The sequence below is a fragment of the Lathamus discolor genome, chromosome 6 (assembly GCF_037157495.1).
Source record: "Lathamus discolor isolate bLatDis1 chromosome 6, bLatDis1.hap1, whole genome shotgun sequence".
NCBI classification, from domain to species: Eukaryota; Metazoa; Chordata; class Aves; order Psittaciformes; family Psittacidae; genus Lathamus; species Lathamus discolor.
The window spans coordinates 24,740,035-24,760,949 of record NC_088889.1 but is presented as its reverse complement, the minus strand read 5'-3'; the positions used below and the strand labels follow the sequence as shown (position 1 = coordinate 24,760,949).

Sequence of the window (20,915 nt, the reverse complement as noted above, 5' to 3'; positions counted from 1 at the left end):
TTTCTTGATTTCAGTAAGGCATTTGATACTGTCTCCCACAGCATCCTCATAGATAAGCTAAGGAAGTGTGGGCTTGACGATCAAGTAGTGAGGTGGATCGAGAACTGGTTGAAAGGAAGAAGGCAGAGAGTTGTGGTCAATGGCGCAGAATCTAGCTGGAGGTCTGTGACTAGTGGAGTCCCTCAGGGGTCGGTGCTGGGACCGGTGCTGTTTAATATTTTCATCAGTGACCTGGATGAGGGAACTGAGTGCACCCTCAGCAAGTTTGCTGATGACACAAAACTGGGAGGAGTGGCTGACACACCAGAGGACTGTGCTGCCATTCAGCGAGACCTGGACAGGCTGGAGAGTTGGGCGGGGAGAAACTTGATGAAATTTAACAAGGGCAAGTGTAGAGTCTTGCATCTGGGGAAGAACAACCCCATGTACCAGTACAGGTTGGGGGTTGACCTGCTGGAAAGTAGCGAAGGGGAAAGGGACCTGGGGGTCCTGGTGGATAGGAGGATGACCATGAACCAGCAATGTGCTCTTGCGGCCAAGAAGGCAAATGGCATCTTAGGGTGCATTAGAAAGGGAGTGGTTAGTAGGTCAAGAGAGGTTCTCCTCCCCCTCTACTCAGCCTTGGTGAGGCCGCATCTGGAATATTGCGTCCAGTTCTGGGCCCCTCAGTTCAAGAAGGACAGGGAATTGCTTGAAGGAGTCCAGCGCAGAGCCACAAAGATGATTAAGGGAGTGGAACATCTCCCTTATGAGGAGAGGCTGAGGGAGCTGGGTCTCTTTAGCTTGGAGAAGAGGAGACTGAGGGGTGACCTCATCAATGTTTACAAATATGTAAAGGGTAGGTGTCAGGATGATGGAGCTAGGCTTTTTTCAGTGATATCCAGTGATAGGACAAGGGGCAATGGGTGTAAACTGGAGCATAGGAAGTTCCACGTTAACATCAGGAAGAACTTCTTTACTGTAAGAGTGACAGAGCACTGGAACAGGTTGCCCAGGGGGGTTGTGGAGTCTCCTACACTGGAGATACTCAAGGCCCGCCTGGACAAGTTCCTGTGTGATGTACTGTAGGTTACCCTGCTCTTGCAGGGGGGTTGGACTAGATGATCTTTTGAGGTCCCTTCCAACCCTTGGGATTCTGTGATTCTGTGATTCTGTGATTGAATTTTATGCTGGGTTCATGGTTTGATGGAAGGGGTTTTGATGGTGCTATGATTAAAATCTGCTCCTCTGCCCTCATTATGAATGTGGGACAGAAAGAGCTCTATGAGTGTTTCTTGTCAATAGGCATGAATTCTGATCTGAGAACAGGGAATTTTTTTTAGCACATGATATAAGAGGGAAGGGAAGGTTAGTTACTAGCTTTATGCACTTTGGCCATTTTACACATACTGATTGAAGTGGTTTGGTGTTAGTTTGAGGATAGTATTAGGACTGTCAGTCAGCCTTCACACTAATTAACCAGCCAACCTGCTCGCACTCAAAGGGGCTCATGTATGATTATGAGTCACTCACTTGGGTAACTGATATTTGTTTATTTTTAGGCAGACTACAAGGCATGCAGATGTTACAGCAACGGGTCCCAGATCAGTACTTTAAATATATGAAATATACTGGTGATTCGGACCTTGCAGATGAGAGGAGCATCTGGCTGCCCACAACGTCTCCCTTTGTAGATGATGAGGTCAGGCTCATCACATGAAGACAAATTCCTCATCCTAAGTATAGTTAAGGGTCATTCCTGAAATATACAGAAAGCGTTATTTTGGGATGGATCTGTATGTGCTCTTGCAACCCTTGATTGGGTGAAAAAGTTGGTCTTATCTGTCTAGGGGTATAAATATGTATGGCATTACATTAATAGCTTCCAAATTTGTTTTGTGCCTTTATCCCTTATTCTTGAAGTGTGGTGATCCTGGGGTCATGAAAGTGCAAGAGCTTGGCAAAAGTGGGGCACAGAAAGCACAGTGGGATTTGGGAACAAAGCTGGGGGTCTTTGGAACTCTTGAAACAAGTTGCCTGTCTTCACAAGTGATGGCAGTATATAATCCCTTTAATGAACGCATCAAGCTCCATTTCATACTGAATTAAGCTCCCACCCTTTACATCACAGAGCCATGCTTCTCACTGCCACCTTAAACACATTTGTGGCCAGCTCAGACCTATTTGTTCTTGTGCCAATGCTAACTTTGCTTCAGTAGCTTTTGATCATGGCCCATGGTCAGGCCATGACCCAATTTGTTTTGTTAGGAGAAGAAGGAAAATTTTCTTGTGCTCATTTCTGTATGGGGAATTGGGAAACTAGGAAGGAGGGTTTTGTCTAACTGTGAGTCTTCCAGGGCCAGTGACTCCTCCTCAAGTGAAGTAAGTACTTTTCTTCTTTTACCCTTCTTTTCCCCAAGTTTTGCATCCTCCATCCTTTCCTCTATCACATGTTTCTCCTGCTGGACTCCTGTTTTGTTTCCTGTGGCACCTGGCACATGCATTCCCTGTCACTTCTGTCCCCATTTGCTCCCTTTCCTCTCCACCACCACTTTGATGCCCAGGCCTCCTGGAGACCAGTTTCTTCCCCATGGTGGTTCAGGCTCCCTTTCCAGCACAGGCTGGTCTCCCTCGCCTCCTAGCCAGGCATAGTTCCATAACGGGCCAGGCACAGCTTTAGAGTGGTGGCTGAGGACTTCTAGTCCTGATAGCTCAGGCTAGCACTTAACCCTCAGTACAGGGGCAAGATGCACCCCTTGTGGCTCTTCAACTCCTTTTCAGCAAAACCATCATGCTTGTGGTCCTTGGCTCACCTCTTCTTGGTCTCCCCTAGCCCTGCCATGGAGCATCTCACATTGGTGGCCCCAAGCCTTGCAAAGGGACCAGTGTCAATGTGGCTCTCCAGCTCAGTCAAGAACCTTTGCTGTGAGTGAGCAATGAGGAGCAGCTGCGATGGTAGGCTGAGAGATGAACCCCACTGCACCCCTGGGTAAGGCAGCCACCTGTCCTCTCTGTAGGAGGGTAGCAGCAGTGAGAAAGATGGCATGGTTTCCACTACTTGCTGTTTGCCTTTGGTTTGGGGGAACGATGGGGTAGGGGGGGACAAATGTTACTGACTTCACTGCAGAAGTGACTTTGGACTGTGGAGGGTGATGGTGAGAGACAGCCATAATAAAATGTATCCTGGTAGCTTGTTCATATTGCTGGATGCCTTGAGTCCCACACATTTAGCAGTGAATGTGATATATGGAGCATTACTTGAACTGTGTAAATAATATTTTCATTCTTATTCTATGGCTTGATACATAGAAAAAACCATGCTGTGAATAAGGTATCTTTCTGGAGAAGTGTCCTTTTTATAAGAACTGCGTTAAGCAAAGAATTGACTTAATTTAGAATTCCCCATTTGTTTCTTCATATTGTAATTGTTTTTGTGTAGTGTATTTTGTGTAAGCAGTCACTTAATTTGCAATTATTTTATTTCATTATTACAAAGCTAATTTCCGTATTTTCTGGTATCTGTTTTAGCACCGTAACTGCATAAGCACAGCCTTCCCTTCAGTTTCCAGACTGCACTCCCTGCATTTTCATCTTCCTGACATGGGATCTTTAAAGATTTTTCCTTGAAATGGTTTTGCTGTATACATTTCGTGTTTGCTGACTTCTGCAGTGAAATTTAATGAGCTTTCCTTATAATAGTTTCCAGTGCAATAGTACTGCAGCATGAGCCCTATGATTGTGGTAAATGCAGCAAGGAGAGGAGATTTTTACACAAACTCTTTCTATACTGTGGTTACAATACGCTTTGGAAAACAAATTTTGACAATTGTGGTGAAATTAAAGAGAGGTCCTTTGTGCGTGAGGTCAGACTCTGAGACAACTTCTCACAGCAGTTTCATCCCAGTTGGTGGTGGGGGAATCACACTAAAGAGGTTTAGTACTGCGTGATGGGAAAGGGATTTTCTGCAAGCCATGGAGGCCTGGCAACAGCAGCGTGATGGGGGAAGTTTTTCTGCATGCCTTCTGGCTCTTGGCTCCAGCCAATGGCACAGATCTCATGCTATTACAAACACTTAGTGAAATCACCACTGCATTTAATAAACAATTTAAAAATATCAGATGTAGCAAAACAAACATGGAGATGACAGAATCAGTTTTGTTTTTAGAGGTGGCAGAGAAGAGAACATCCTTTTCTTGGAAACACTACACGTCCAGGAGGAGTGCTGCTCTTTTGCAGCGTGTGTCTCAGCTTCTCCAGACATTGTTTGCAAAGTCTCAGGCACCACTGGCTCATGGAAACCAATGTTCCAATGTTCATAGGAGCATGGGCTCCCCAGCTGTCCTGGGGATGTTTATTCTGTCACCTCAATAAAAATAACTCTTGCAATTCTTGTGTATGGAGGCTAAAATGACTCAGTAAGAACCTAGGAAATAAGTAATTTGGATAGAGAAAAAGAAATGCTTTTACTGACCCAGAAGCAGCTGTCCATTCTGAAAAGCAGTGGCGCAAATCATGCCTGGGCTTTGTCCTGAAATCTGTTCCTTTAAGGTAATGACCAAGAAGTAGACAGCTGCCCTGCTTTCCACCTAGACAACCGCAGAAAAGGGCTGGGTTAGGCTGGCTGATGTGTGAAGAAGAAAGACCAACCTCCCACTTCAGGTCTCTTGTTTATGTTGATGTTTGTGTATTTTAAAAACATGCTAATGACCCCTTATTTCATAAAGCAACAGAACAAACCTCACTTCACCATCCTGAGCTTCCCTAATGCTGCACAATATATTTTCTCCAAAGTAACCTTCCAAAGTTAAACTGTAAATTATCTGCCCTTTGTGTCAGTGTGCTAACATACCCGAAGTTCTCAGAGTTGCCTGATTTTTGTTCTCTTTGGGCTGCCATGCGTTTCTGAGCAGGCTTGGAAGCTTTCATGCAGGTTGCCCTGCTGCCCACATTTCATGCTCATCTGTTGGGTCCTGAGGAGCCATCATGCTGCTGTATGTCCCTATTTGTTGGTGTGCTGGTAGAAATGCTGGTACAAGGTGAGAGACTTACAGCTGAGATCCCAAGAGCTCATTTAGCATGCGCCAGCTCTGGAAAGCTGCCTTAAGCTGCATGGGTGCTATATCCCCAGTGACTGTTGCAGTGGCAGGGAAATTACAGGACGCCTCCTTGTATGTGTTTTTGCTGCTTACTCTCTCTACATCTGGCTCTAGAAGCTCTCTTTGGGGTACAGATTTTCTCTGCTGAAGTCATCCTCCAGGAACACTAGACAATCCTCTCACCTTGGCTTAGCGACTAAATAGCTTTCAGTCTGGAAGATTCCTGAGGTTTTTCCATCTGTAAGGTAGAGCTGATCCTCATGAATCGAATCAGATAACCAGATGGATTAGATGACCTCTCAAGGGACCCCTTTTTCTCCTGTCATCGCACTTCTCAAAGAGATCCTCCAAGTGCTAGGAATGGGACTAAGGGCTGCCAGAGGGGCTGGAAGCAAGGAGACTTAAAATGGGTATTTTTACGGAAGGGCAAGAAATTGCCCTGCGGACCAAAAAAGAGTGGTGTCCTCCTGTGAGTGTTTGCAGTTAAACGCCGAGTATCACACACATCATCTCTGGGGGCTTGGTAAGAATCTAGAGACCAGTACACTTCAGGCTTTAAATAACACTCAGTTAATTCTTGGGCTCGATACCTTTAAAAAACTGCATTTCAAAAATCCCAATTAAGATTAGGCTCTATTTCAGTAATGATTTATTTTTGTCAAGGACTGTTGGTTTCGTTCTTGGACCACTGTGCTCTTTGGCTACTTGTATTCCTCAGGTTTGCAGTCCTTCAGCTCGCAATGTTTCTCTTGAAGCAACGCCTGGGTTATTAAAAAATAAAAAGAGATGGTCCCAAAGCAAAGACCAAACCAATTTAGCTCATGACAGCTTATAGGGAGTGGGGGCAAATATCTGTTTAGCTCTGTTCTGGTTTTGTTGGCATAAAGTTAAGACGCATAAAACGTCTTGGAGTTGTCAGTCTTTCAGATCACTTCACTCCGGTGGGTCACTGCGTGATGCGAAAAGCCTGTCCAGCTTGGTTTGCTCCTGTCCCTTCTCCCCAACCCTGCAGCACCCTCAGTTGTCAGCTCCTTCACCTGGATCCTGAGCCAAGGTCTGAACAGGACTCTACAGCCAATCCAGGGGGTATTTTTGTCCTCCTTCCTTCACAGGAAAATAAAGGGAGCAGCAGCAAGCAAAGAATAAAAATCAAATCTCTTCACTGGGGCCTGAGCAAATACTTCACTCTCTGGTGTCTCCAAGTTATTTTTCTTTAATAAAATGCAGCAGAGGAGGCTTTCTCAGGAGACTCTCTTTACTTCACTCTGTATTTCAGGGTCAATATTTTAACAACTTATTTTGTACTTGTATTTGTACCTTTACAGTATTTCTGCTGCCACAGCTGAGATGGGACTGAGAGAGTCCATTAAAATGCAGAGAGACAGGAATTAACAGCTGGGACCCTCAGCCTGTTGTGCGACACAATGAACAAAATGCCACAAACAAACACACCAGGCATGGAAAGTGGGAGCTTGCTTTGGTGATGATACAACCATTGTGCAGCAAGGGACAGTAAGTGGAAAACAAACTTGAAAATCCCTCTGTAGCTAAAACCTAACCGAAGCCTCTTGGGTTTCAAAATGAAAATTCATTCAATAGCTGAAGTTTGTGTATTTGTGTAGAGGCACTCCAGCTATAAAACCTTGGCATCTTAGCATGATGCTAAGACCATGCCCATGCATCTCTCCACAGAGGCAGCAGGTGACGGGATGCGACCCACCTTCAACGTCCCCATAGCTGTGCTCTCTTGCAAATCAACCATGAGGGGACCCCCCTGCTCTGCCATGTCTTTCCTGTCTCTCCTTGTGCTGGGCCAAAGGCTGTGATCCAGCACAGCCACAATAGCTTTGTGAGCAGCCCTGTGGCTCAGACCCTCTCCAGGGGCTGGAAGAGCCAGGGCTGGTTTCTCTCCTGCACTAGTGCCTAGACAACTGTGCTGTGGGACACAGAGGGGAGCTGCACTGCAGAGGGGCCACTGCTGCCATGCTGGCACAGGGAGGGTCTGCCTGTTTGCTTTCTGGCTGGGGCAGCTGGCAGTAGCAGCCTGCTTTTTAGCTTTGGGCCTTGAAATCTCTTCCTCAGCATTTCAGGGTTACTCTCCCAATTCATTCGCCCATGCACCAAGCATGGTGCTCATCCCTCCACTCATGGGGAAGAACTGTGGTAGCTAGGGATGGCTGTGGTGCCAGCCAGAGCAATATCTCTGTGGGGTCCCTTCCGAGCCCCTGTGAAAGCATGGAAGCAGGGTATGTGTGATTCTTGCTCCCCTCCCAGCACCTGCCATGGGGGCTCTGCTGCAGCCCGGCTCAAGGAGAGCTTGTCCTACAGGAGGTGACCACTCTCAGGGAGCTTGCGCACTGCAGTGGATTAGAGTGTGACGGCTGAATCAGCTTCCCAGCAGCGCCATGCCCACCCTCCCCAGCATCCCTACAGCAGGGACAGCAGCTGAGGATGTGCAGAAGCTTCAGAACTGCAGCAGTTGTGACAGTTACTATGTTAAATTAAAGCAGGATTGATTTTGGTTTATCAAAGCAGGGTGAAAATGTGGAAATCAACACCTTTAAGGTATTTGGGGTTACACAGGGTTGAACTCAGTCCCTCACACAAGATTTTTTTTGAAAAATAGAAGTAATTGAAGTATTAAAAATCCATGGAATTAGTTGGAGAAAAAGGATTACTGTCACCGGCTCAGAGTTCAGTTAAATTCATGTGGCAAACTGGAAGGTCATTATAAAGGATAAAATGATGAATGCATGGGGCTTCTGCCCATTAAGGGTCTGCAGTGGCAGAAGGTGAGGAGGACGCATTCCTGGGGACCTTGTTAACCATCAGGGCTGCCCTGTTCAGGCTCTCCTCAGACCCCAGAAATCACTGAGTTACTCAGATGGGTGTCTTCTACTTATCTGGGGAAAATTATGCAGTCAGGGAAACTGAAGAAAAGGATTCAGTCGAGATATTTATTCAGCCTGGTTTGGCCTCTTATTTTCTTTCTTCCCTCTCCCTGTCTGCTTGTGCCCCTGTTTGGATTAGGCAGCCAAGACTGCATTTTTGTTAGAGTACTGTGAGGGTGCTCAGAAAGGCTGAGCTGTGTCCTGAACAGCCAAATGCTGTTACAAATCATCTCAGAGGAAATGATATGAGTGTGCGCTGTGCCCTTTCTTTCACGATGAGATGGCAAGGAAGAGTCAGCACTACAACAGCCGCTGTGTTTTCTGTCTTTACAGCTCTTCCCTCTCGCTCTCCATTTGTGTGCTCTTGTGTTTTTTTCCTCTGGAGGAACAAAAGAAAACAACATCTGCTCCAGCCCATTTAAAATAACCTTTTCCCTTTTTGCCAAAATGGACAGTTGTTGTCACCTCCAGTACCTTACAAGAGCCAGCCAAAGAGTGGCTTTCCCTGATAGTAGGTCATTCTGTAAGCAGGAAAAATAATGAAGCCTGTTTCTCTGCAGATCTATGTTCCTATCACATAAAGGGCAGTATTGACTTTTAAGTTAATTATACTCAAATCTCTGCATAAAGCATAAATGATATTGTGCCCTGTCGTCCATGTTCTGCAGCCACGTTGCCTCCCTTGCCTCTCCACAGCTGCTCCACTGCATTTAGCTGACTGGCTTTCCTTCTCCTTTCCCATCCTTGCATATTACAGCTTCCGTGTTTTTCTGCTTCTCCAGGTTTCTCTTGAGATCATCTTGTCATTTCCTCCTCTTCTTTAACCCATCTCTTACCCTTGACGTCACTGTTCTTCTCCTTGCAGGGCCGTGTGAGCTGCTGTTGTAACCGTCATTAACGGGAGGGCTGAGGTCAAGCAGTAACAACTCCCAGCAAATGGGGAACACCAGGGGAAGTGGGCTAGTACCTCACCCCACTCCCCCACAGCTGGTGATCTCTCAAGGCCTCTCACATCTCCATTAACTACAACAGACTCTCCAGAACTAGTGGCACTCCACAGATGGGACTCACCTTGTCTGGCCCATAAGCTGTGCTGCTCAGGAGGAGCATGGTCCCACTGGTGTGGCTGCAGTTACATAGCTACATGAGGTTTCCTGGGTTTTTTTTTTCACTCTTTTTTCGCACTGCATAACCCTGCCCTCTTCCCTTTACTGCCTGCCCTCAGCATGCTATCCGAGTGTGGCCAAGAGGGCTCCTGCCTTTCCCACAATGACACACAGTGGCAGTTGCATATAATGAGAATTGTGGCCCCACATGTACTCACCAAGGCACTATGCTTCCCCTTTCTTTACCCTTACAACTTTTTCCCCCCACCATGAGTATTTGAAAGCCAAGTGATATTCTAGAAACTGGGTGACAGGTGCAAAATGATCTGAGGTCAACTTGGGAAGGTCCAAACCACACTCTCTGCTTCCCGGCTACTGTTTTTTATAAATCATGTAAGCATTTAATTAACTCTGAAGAACTTTACTTTCTGTATCAAATTCTGTTGAGATTGGCTAATGGGGGAAAGAAGATATGGGGGCTAGGGGAAAGAGAGATGTACATTGCCCAGCTGATCTCATAAGCCTTATTTCTATAGGAAATTGGGATAAAATGGGAAATGGAATAAGGAGTATTAAAAACCCAGCCTTACTTGATCCTTTGCATATCTAATGCTTTTAATATTTTCTCTCTCTTTCAATATGTTAAGGGGGACATGCAAGGTTGAGATGCTCTGTCTGAAGCCTCGGGCTTCATTTACCGACTCGAAGTTGAGTTAGAACCTCTGAGTCTCTGGGGCTGTCTCTTGCATCAGAAACAACAGAGCTCATTATCATCCCTGAACTCTGCTCCTATCAGTCGCTGTGCTACGTGATGCTAACTGACACGTGGAGGAAAACAGGATGTCTTCCAGAATATGTGAAAAGGTAGGTTTGACATAAGATTAAATCAATAAGAGGAAGATGGATGAGCATTCATTACCCGTATTTATCGAGACCGTTTTAAGAGAACAGAAAGTTTACCTTAGGACATGTCTTCCCCTCCCTTTTGTTGTATATATGCATATCAGTAGGCTCTTCGGCTGCCACAGTTGGGAGTGTGTGTTTCAAGGTGAACTGTTGCTTATTTCAGTTTGCCTTAAAATGTTGCTTGGCAAACCAAGGTAGTTCAGGAGATGATTGATGAGCAATGAGACAAACACGTAGCAGGGACAGGCTGGACAGCTGGGATGACTTCAGCCACAGTCCAGATCTGATCCTATCATTTAAAGGGCAAAATTGGGTCGAAAGGAAGAGGGATGTTAAGGGAGAAAGGATGAATAAGGGAGAGACAGAATTTCAAAGGCTAGGAGACAGGCTATGATACAGTAATCACCATAGTGATGATGGCGGGGTGGGAGACAGGAGACAGGGCAAAAGCAAAGTCAGTCAATAGTACAAACATTCAAGGTTCAAAAAGGCAGCCTGCCAGCTTTGTGCATAGTTGGGGATCCTGGAGATCAGGCAGGCACCAGCTGGCATATCCATGCCTTTCTGCTGTTATTGATTGTATTTTGCTAAAGGTACATTTAAAGTTATTATTTGGATCATCATGTAACAGTGACAACAATATTTTAGCTAAAAGATGTTCTCTTTCTATACAAATGGCTCTTCGCTAAGCTTGAGTAACTCCATGGTAAGATTTATACAGGAAAAGCCCCACGTGGCCTCCTTCCCATCTTTTACTAGTGCCTTCGAATTGTTAGGGCATTTATTTAAGGGAGAATTTCCTTACTGATGTGGTAATCAGACCACAGCTACAAACCAGCCACATACGGAGCTGCAGATCTGCAGTAGACCTCTTGGTCCCTCAGTGTACGGAGAGGGTAAGTTAACATCAGAAGGGCATCCACAAATGCTGAAATGCCAGTTATTGAAAATAGTCCAAAGGGGGCACTGAAAAGAGGACACATCCTTGGATATACATTTCCATGTTAGAAGAGGCTGCAACAATTTAAAACACAAACATCCTTCAGCTGTTTGAGTTCATCACATATCTGCCTGAGGTTACCATTGTCACAGCAGAACAGCTCACCTGAGCGCTCCTCATCTGCTCCAGTGCAATGTCTGACCAGGAAGCTCTTGCACTGAAGCAGCTGAGTTATGTCGCAAGCAACTCTACCAGCCCTGCTAAGAGGAAGCAACAGTTTTCTGCCCATGAGTTATAGCTGAAGGACAAGGAGCTAATTCCTTACACTGTCACAGTTATATTTGCCAGAGGCCATCTGACCAGGGCTTTAAATCCATCCCTCCCCATGGCATAGAAGTCTTACTGCTCTCCACCAGGCAGTGCCTTTCTCCTTTCAACATTCAAACTGGAGCTAGATGTCTGAAACTTTGCCTTATTGTGTTAGTCTGTTTGTTGTTGTTGTTTCTGTGTCAGCTGCTGGAGATGACACAAGGGTCAGGGGTTAGAACACTTGACAAAGAGATCTATTCACCTCCTGTCTATCAGCAGAGCATCCAGGCATAGCTGGAACCATGCTGGAAGAGAAGACCGTGCAGACCTTTTGAAGTTTTTCTCTGCTGCATGAAACAATTAGAGATTCTTGTGGGAGGAGAAAGGGGGAGAGTAACTCTGTTTCAGATATAAGAGCACCTATCTCAGCATCACAGGCCATCCCTAGTAATTTAGATTGTCATACCTACTTTATTCTGTCTTTGTCCTCTCAACACTTTATTCCAGACAGCAAGGTTTCTCTGAACTGTGGGAAAGGAGACATATAAGCTTAGAGACAAAAATCAGACTTATTCTAGTTATTACTGGAATACACCAAGGACATAAAAATTTGACACTGGTAAATTAAGCGTGCTATTATTATCACTTTGAAGGCTTCAGGATATGCTGTATTTACTCTGATCCTTTTACTTGCAAGTGTGTCTCCTTAATGCTTTATGGTAAATTCATCTATGGACTTGGTTTTTCTCTCTTCAGAAGTTAGGCCAGGTTTAGATTTCCAAAGCCATCAGAGAGACTGGAATGAGGATGAGACCCCTGAGTGGTGGAATGTGAAGTTAAAAACAACAGGAAAAGTGAACGACATGAGAGGAAGCAGAGATGTAGAAAAGACTGAGATGCAGAAAGGTCCATTACAGTGGAATGCCCATCAAGATGTGCAATACCCCCCATAAGTGCATGGAAAAACATTCAGACTGCTGAGCCTACTGATTGTGCTGTCAATATATAACAGTGAAACTGCGATGGCAGACAGTTGCCCTCCCCTCCAGACTACGTGGCATTGTAGTACCATCAGAAGATACTCCAGTAGGTCAAGCGATAGAAGTCTGTGGAGTAGATCTCAAGAGTCTCCTTCTGAGTATGAGAATATGAATGATTCCAAATGATACATTGAGAAAAGAAAGTCGTATTTCTCCTTTCCCTCACCCAAACTAGAAACCTACACGTACAAGTAACAGTGAGGTTGAAGTTCAGGTGATTCAGAAATTCAGATGATTCAGAAAAATGACTAATTTTATTCAGAATAAAAACTGCATTATGATACAGCTCCTAATGGGATGCTATTCTTTCCAAAGGACTTGAATTTATTTGGAACACGAGGCAGACAGAGGATTCCTTAGTCATTTTGTTTTATCTGCAGTATTTAATGTGTGGTCCCTTACTTATTTTACTGTGTGTTATTCAGGCTTGTTTGAAAAGCCATCTGTTTCCTCCTAAGTAAGGATGCCATATATTTGTTTTTCTCTGGTACATCCATCATTTCTGCCCTTTGAATTTCATCTGGATGATCCTTTAAGGCAGTAAACAGGATTTTAAAAGAGAGTTTGAAAGGTAGGTGCTCTTGGTTTTGGAGGATTTGAGAGTTCCCATGTAAGACCTCTACTCTTTACTTTTTGTCAGTGTGGTAGGGAAGCTTGAGTCCTAAAGTTTTCTCTAGTGCTCATCACTGCTGTTATTGAGGGCTTCACAAATACTTAATTCATCTTCATATTGGCCTGGCAAGGGTTTCATTTTGCTCTGTTACTTTAGGGAGAAGTTAGGTGGGGTTTTAGAAATAAATTTCATTATCCATCTCTCAACTTTGATTATAAGGCGCATCTGTCCAAGCAAAGACCTTGCCAACAGCATGCTAGTAGTATAATGGAGAACACTCACTGATTATAGATCAGAAGACTGTAAGTATGACTCGTGGATAGTTTCTCTTTTGCAGGCCACATGCTCTTCCCTTCTTATTGGAGGTGTTTGAAGCACAGCATGAGAAACTTCGCAATCTTGGATTCCTTACCAGCTGAGTGCAGAAACACCCCATTTTCACCTAATTTCTACAGGACTTGGTTTGTGCAGCTCTAAGTACCTCTTTAATGTTAAAGTGAAATAGAGATCTAGAAGGCAGACGTCTCTCTTGCTGCACTCATCACATCTAAACCCCAACATAGTGATCCTTTACTCAGAGAGGCAGAGGATCCTTGTGAAAAAAAACATGATTATATCATTAAAGGCTTCAGAGTTAATATTCAGAAGCAGGGCAGAAGGGGTATCAGTTAAACTGAAGTTGCGCACACAGGCTTAATTTCAGTACTTCCCCAATTACCGTGTCACGTTGTTCTTGCTAGATTTTTATATACACGCTGGAAAAAGAAATTTAATGAAAATACGCTTAACAGAACTGATATCAGTTCATTGCAAAATACATTAGTTATGACCAATAAAGTCAGATTATTTCACTGGTTTGACTCTCAGTTTACCCTAGTATAACCTAAAACAGACTGTGGTCCAGTGGGTATGGGAAAAGTTACACTTTAAAGAAGTAAGTCTCACCTCCTTCAAGTTTTATTAGCTTCTGTTTCTGCACTGCCTTTCAATTTTTATTTTTGTCATATGCTGGGACTTGGCTGCGTGAAAGCTTTAGTCTTCATTGTGTTATAGAGCTTTTGTAATGAGAAGATGGTCTTTTTTAAAAAGCCAAGAATAGACAATGCGTGTAATTGTTTATAGTGAACTTACTCTTGCCTCGGTTTAGCCTTTGGCTTGACAAAGAATTTTATCCAAGAGCATAGTGAATCTATATGGTATTGCCAAATAAAATAATATAAAAATCATGAGTCAGATCTCAAAAATACCAAAACCCATTATGACATGGACTTCTAATTATGTTTAGGAGTGGATATATATTCAACCTATTTTGCTTTGCCTTCTGATTCCTAAGCCTTTGCATAGTGCCCAGGTTGTATTTTTAAGCTTTCTATCTGCAACCATGGGAGAAAGAAAATTACTACCTTTGTGTCTAAATGAAAGAAAAAAGACACAGAAATTTCTTACATAATCACATCATCCCAAAAGCTGGTGCTTTGAGGAAAAAAGCCTCAATTATCACAGAACTTATGATAAAACCGTGAGAATTTGCAGTTTGTATTGCCTCAAATGTCTGAGGTTTATATATGCCCTTTTTACAAATAAAGAACTTCCTGAAGTATATGAAAGATGCAAAGCTTTACTTTGGCTGTAATGCCATTAGAAATAGCTTTTTCTCCAGGGAAAGACAGAGATTGTCACCTTCTCTCCACAAGAACTGAAATGGGGGGCCCAGCTAAAGAGAAAAAAAAAAAAAGAAGTTCTGATCTCAGCTGAGTCGACAATCTGTTACCACAGTATGGATTGGGAGTAACTCCAGGAAAGTTGGAGCAAATACCACAGCTTTCCACTTTGGATCTAAAATCTGAATGTTTCCTGATACATCAAGGGAACTGGAGGAGGAAGGGATACTGGGTTTTGTTTTTATGGTTTTGTATTATCTCAAATAGCCCAGGAGAGGTTTGGGGCCTTCTTCTGCTCTGAATTACATTGGTTTAATTCTGCAGTGTCTGCACAAAGACAAATCAGCATACTGCAGATAAGACTGAGGCCAAAGAAGAATTCAACTTCTTGCAACTTTTACTTCAGTAGAAAGATGATTTTACATTTTGTGCATTTTAACTCACATCTGTCTTCAACAGGGGAGCATTTAATTCAGGACATGGAAGCACATTTCTCAATGGGTAGAGCAGACAATGAAGACTGAACTTAGGAAAGTGGTACAGGATCAGGTATGGGCTCTTATGTTTCTAGGATATAACCTAGAAAGAAGGAAAAAGTGAAGAACCTGGGAACTGATGTTGCATGACCTAGTGAACAGTGAAGGCCCATTGTACCATCTCCCTAAGGATCCTGAGAATTCAGCTATCCATTTGAGGTTGTACATGGCAGGCCCTTGTCCTCAAACTCAGCGATAACATTTGTCTGCTATTATTAAAGTGAGCGGGTTGCACTCAGAATGTATCGGAGCTGCTTTGGCTATATCTGTTAAACTGGTTCTGTTCTACCATTATCTGTTTTTGTGAACAAATACATGCCCATTTTTGCTGTGCAAGGAGTCCTTGTTTTCCATACTGGCAGCAGATCACTAGGTGTGTTCTATAAGCTGATCAGATGATCTCTCCATATATCTTCCACTGCTCCAGAAGTTCTTTATGGAGTGGCAGCCTAATATCTGACCTGATTTTCAAGGGACCTGTTGTTTTTTTTTTTTTGTCATGAGGGCAGTTACAGTAAAGTGTTATCACCCTTTGTCCACTTTTTCTACAGGGAGATACCTATGGGTGATACACCACCCCATGGCTGCAGCAGATGACCACCGACAGCAGTAGCTCACACATTTCTTGCAGAAAATCTTCAAGCCAGCTTTGTTAAGCATCTGCTTTCCAATCATTGGAAGGCTCCAAAGGAATTTTTCTAATACTTCTATCTCAGACCTTTGCAGGATGTGAGCTAATATTTCACCTTTTCCACAACAGGTCTTTCAGCATCTGGAAGATGCTTCTTCAGTGGACATGGCTCTTCTGTGTGTTGGTGCAAACAGAACTTGTCAGCTATCCCCCCAGTATCAAACCAGCAGCCTCTACAGTGAAATAGTGGAAGACTACATCCAGTAGTTGAAGGTCCAATGTCCAACAGGTCTGTTTGGCTTCCTCTTGCTGTTCAGGCCTTGTTGTGGGTCTGTACCAGAAGTCTGAATAGTCCTACATGATTAAGAAACTCAAGGTAGTTACCCTACTGGGGTAGCTCTCCTCCAAATGCTGTACATGGAAGATTCACAGCTCACCACAGCTATCTGGCAGCTGACTGGCACTGGCCTTCCTCAGACTTGGAGGTCTCCTCCTTCCTCATTCCTGCACTAGCGGTTCTGCAATCCTACATCTCTCAGGTTCATTGGAAGTCTTACTATCCAGCTAACTCACCTTTCTTCTTCTCAGCCTTTTTTCCCCAGTCTATGTACTCTTGAGTCTTTACTCCTTTATCCTAATCATTGGAGCTGAGTTCTTTCTACCTCTAATTACTGTCTAGCTTATGTATAACCCTGTCATACTGTAATAACAAAGATAGTATAGATTATGCATATGCTGATTAGGGTGTAACATGGCTTGCAGAGCATTCATCGTAACTGGTGAGAAAGAAGGAAAGAAGTTTGATTCGTAGGGGCTAGGCTAAAGTTGTCCTGAGAGCATTTAGATCTTACATTTTTACTTGAAAACCAAACATACTTGATACAGTGAATACTGAAACTCAGCAAGGAAAATATTTGAATATAATTATGCTTCCCTGAAGATATATTTAAGCTAGATACCTATTCTTGGGTCTCACCTATGCACTACATGGGGCTTGCTAAGACAGTGAGTTGTTCGGATCCCAAGACAGCCATTCTTGTCCTGACACCACCTGGAGCCCTTTTTGTCACTTTCTTCATATGCACAGGGCAGAAACCTTTCCAAACCCTGTGATAAAAAAAAAATAGAGGCAAAAGTGAAATTATTCTAAGTATCAGTCAGTGAGTATGCTGATCTTCTTTCCTCTCCTAACTCTGAAGACTCAGGTGGATAAGTAGAATCCAGCTAAGAAATATCTTCAGACAAACAGCTGGGTAATTATTTTTTCTCTAGAGTTACCACATTTTATGCATACTATCATGCAGCAGAATGAATGATACCTGTAAATCTGAATTACCGTTTTACTATACAAGGTGAGAAGATTGCTAAGAATAGAGAAAAAAAAACTGTTGAATAACAAGTGGCAGACCAACAACATACTACAAGCTTTATGGCAAAGTCAGAGAGACAGAAAGATATTATACTGTTGTGTCGGTGTGCATATGTCTTGAATCCAACAGCTGTGGTCCACTAGAAGGCTGGATATATGTTAAGACAAAGGTGGCAGGGAATTGTTAATGCCATGAAAGAAGGCCCAACACTGCATCTGTAAGAGCTAGATCTGGAATGGAACAACCTTACAAGCACAACAGTATCTCTGTCATACACGCAGGGCATGATCCATGCAATTTAACAAAGGAAATGAGGGTTAGCTGTATCAGCTATAGCTCCCAAGGGAACAGTGTTGACAAGAGAAGTGCTGTTCTCCTCTAGGCTTCTAGAACAACTATTCTTTAGATAATGACTGCTCTTGACTGGATTCTCTCCAGGAGTCTGCTGACATTACTGCATAGCAAACACAGAGGTTCCATCTCATGGTAATCTCTTCAGTACTTAAGCCTGGTAAGTTTACCCGGATCAGGCTGCATGTGAAGTCAGGACAGAATATTTCAGGGTTTGGAAATGCATTTTTTCAGAGAGTTTACTTTTAACAAAAGAACACCCAGGGGCTCAAACAACCTTCAAGAATACTCTGAAATCTCCTTTTAGAACTTACTAGAGCAGTGCCATTAAAAATGGGGGGGGGGGGGGGGGAATAGGGAGGAGGGAAAAGGGGGAAAGGCTCTCAGCTGGCACAACTGGAAACAAATCTATTCTGATGTAAGGCACACTGCTAAGCTGGAAACTAGGAAAGTGATGAGCCTCAGTGACCACCTCCCAGACATCTCAAATGTTCCAATTGTTTCTAAGCCCTCTTCTCACAGGTTGGTTTGTGTTCCCATGACTACATGCAGAAAAGGTGAAAGTAAAAACAGTTACGTCACTCTGAAGAAACAGCTATTATTGATTACTGCAATGAGCCAATTACAGCTTCTAGAATGATGAACAATTCTCAGCATTGCAAATACACTAATCTGGCCTTTCTGCCAATATTAAGTAAGGCTTTTTCCTCTTATAAGATTAGATTCTGAGATTCTTAATGGAGAAAAGATCCTAGGGATCTTTTAAGAAATAGATGTATCATTCAGAAAATGAGGGCATCTGAAAAAATCAATCCAGCTGTTATATTCATGTCAGCTTTTTACTTTGCCAGGTATTCAACAGAATCCTTGCAGTTGTCAGTCACAAACTAGTGTAATAACTGACATTTTATGTCTGGGGAAAACTTTTGGACCAAATCCTTGCTCCTGATAAAGCTGCTTTATGCTGTTCAAAAGGCACAAAGCAGCCTTTAAGATGCTTTTACCGGTTATATTCAGATTCAGCTGTCACAGGGAAATCTCCATATGGTGGAGAGCTGGTCTTGCTGATTCTGTATTATTCCCATCACAGCTCTGATTTTGCAGCCATATTGAGAGACAGACGTACAGCTGAAGCGTATCTGTGCTCTAGTAATTCCCTGTTGTGGGACTGTATCTTGTCTCTTTTTCCAGGTACAGCTTAGAGTTCACATGAACTACTCTACAGGCCTCTTTGGAAATCCACTGACATGCACTCAAAATTTTCATTTGACACCAAAGTCAATTTAGCATGGACACAATGGCAGTCTTGATGGTAGAGGAGCCTGGGAACCTCAATATATTTTTGATAGTCTCAACAGGAGAGTAAGAAGGCCTTCAAATAATTGAGATGCAGTTGTGATATGCCATACTAGTATTTCTTGTCAATTGTGAAGCAAATCTATAAGCTGACTTGGGAATGACAATTAGCTTGAAAGAAAGGAAAAATGTCACAGCATACTCATGAAGGCATATATAACTAACTTCTGTAAGACTTGGGAAATGTTTCACCTCAAATGCTTGTTATTTAGAAAGCCATCACTTTCTAGGAATTTAAATTAGAAAATCATCACTTGGGCAGGGGAAGTTTTTTTTTTTTCCTTAAGCAAGTGGGCTATCACATTAGACATTATTGCTTAGTAGCAGTTGAAATAAACTCCAGGGAATCTTTATCTCATGTATAGGATGCAGTAAATGAATGTATATTCCCATGATACAGGTCCTCTTGGGCTGTGCTTCAGCAATAAAAAGGAATGTAAATTTAATGTTTTTATTATTCTACTAATAAGCATCTTCAATCCAAAACATAAGATGAGGAAGCTGCAAGTCAGGAAGCTGCCTCAGTGCCAGAAATGCAGAAACTGGGTCCTGCTAAGTCTTGCTGAGATCCGCAATAGGTATCAATTAGGAGCAAAACATAACCACCTTCCGCAGAAACTGTGGAGAGGGCATGCATAATAGACACAAACCACGAAGCTTACAGTTAGCATTATGTACAAAAGCAGTGTTAAACTGCACCTGAAACAGCATGGCTAGTAAGCATGTACTGTATCATTACTTGTTACAAACGTTTAGCTGAATGATTGTTAATTGCAGTAAGTTAAGTCACACAAGAAACAATGGTTTGCTGCCTTCTCTCCCATCCATCCCCCTCCGATTTACTTCCAGCATTAAAAATAACCTGTTGATGCTACTTTTGGGAAGATAAGTCTGGAAATGATCCCTCTCTACAACCACTCAATGGCTGTTTTGTTTAGGAAGTCTCACAGAATACATTTTCTGCAGCCCCCACTCATTGAGGGTCACTAAACACCTTTTGGTATCAGGTAATAAACTTAAGAGCTGCAGAAAAGGACCAAATCTCTTAAGCAGGATTATCACAGAAGACTATAACCAGTACCCCTGCAACAAGATATTTAGCACATAAATCTCCCAGAAGATTCTAAGCAGCAGGGAGGAAAAAAAAGTCCTTTACTGGGCTCACCTGAGGGAAAGCATTTTATTGTGACCCAAATCTGGCAATCAGTTCAATGGTAATGCCTGTAAGCAAGATGTACAACAAACCACCTGATGATTTAATATCACCAGTGTCCTCTCTACATGGTATCTCTGGCTAATTTCCAGTACTTCAGAGGCAGTTGAAAAAACCCTCACAGGCCCGATGCAGGTGGGGTAGAGGACCAAAATAAGCCCTGAAGTTTGTGAACGGTCAGAGTATAATGTCAGGAGCTCAGCCCCCTTCAAATCCCTCTTAGACATACAAAAGTATCATGCTCTGATTTAAAATCATTTAGGCGCTTATGCCTAGAGTACTGTTTGCTCCTGGAATGGCTAGAAAGCTTTACACTCTGTGTACTCATTACCAATTTATATCTATACATCCTTGTGCTAGTATAATTCTTTAATTTAAATAGCTCTCCTTCCTTGATATTTACTGTTTGAATGTATTCACAGTGAATCATCACACTGTTTTGGCTTCATTTGGCTAGTTAAAGAACCCAAGCTTGCTTGCAGCTCCCATTCAAGAATACAGCTACTCTGCTGCCCAGCAGCTCCAGTATTCATCTTCTGCACCTGTGGTGACCTAAGTCAATCTTTTCTGATAGTAATTCACCAGAACTGGACATAATTTTCCCAACAAGGGTCCTTAGCTGTGCTGTGTAAAGCTCTACAACACTTCCTTCTTTCTACTAAAAATACTCCGCTTTATGCATCGTAGACTGACATAAGCCTTTTCCAGAGCTATCACTGCAGGCAGATCACAGTCATTTTCTCATGGAGGAATTCACCCACATAGTAAGGTCAGGCAAATCAGGCCCAAGGCTACCAACATCACCACCTTTCTCCTCTCACTACAGAGTGTTTTAGGCACAGGGTACTACTTCTAAACTTGAACAAATCCTTGCTTTGGCAATTACTAGTTCCTTTGCCAGCTTCTTTCTCTGAGT

General features: G+C 43.2%; 1 long non-coding RNA gene across 2 annotated transcripts; it reads left to right on the top strand.

The window, feature by feature from the left end:
• The first annotated feature begins 2,827 nt into the window (after nt 1–2,827).
• Nucleotides 2,828–17,749, top strand: LOC136017405 (uncharacterized). 2 transcript variants are annotated; one of them, XR_010613928.1, is made up of 4 exons: nt 2,828–2,968; nt 6,402–6,588; nt 9,721–9,937; nt 15,839–17,749. It is a non-coding gene; the product is annotated as an uncharacterized LOC136017405 (long non-coding RNA). The 2 variants fall into 2 exon arrangements; XR_010613929.1 differs by lacking the exon at nt 15,839–17,749 and adding an exon at nt 15,002–15,080.
• Nucleotides 17,750–20,915: the final 3,166 nt, after the last annotated feature.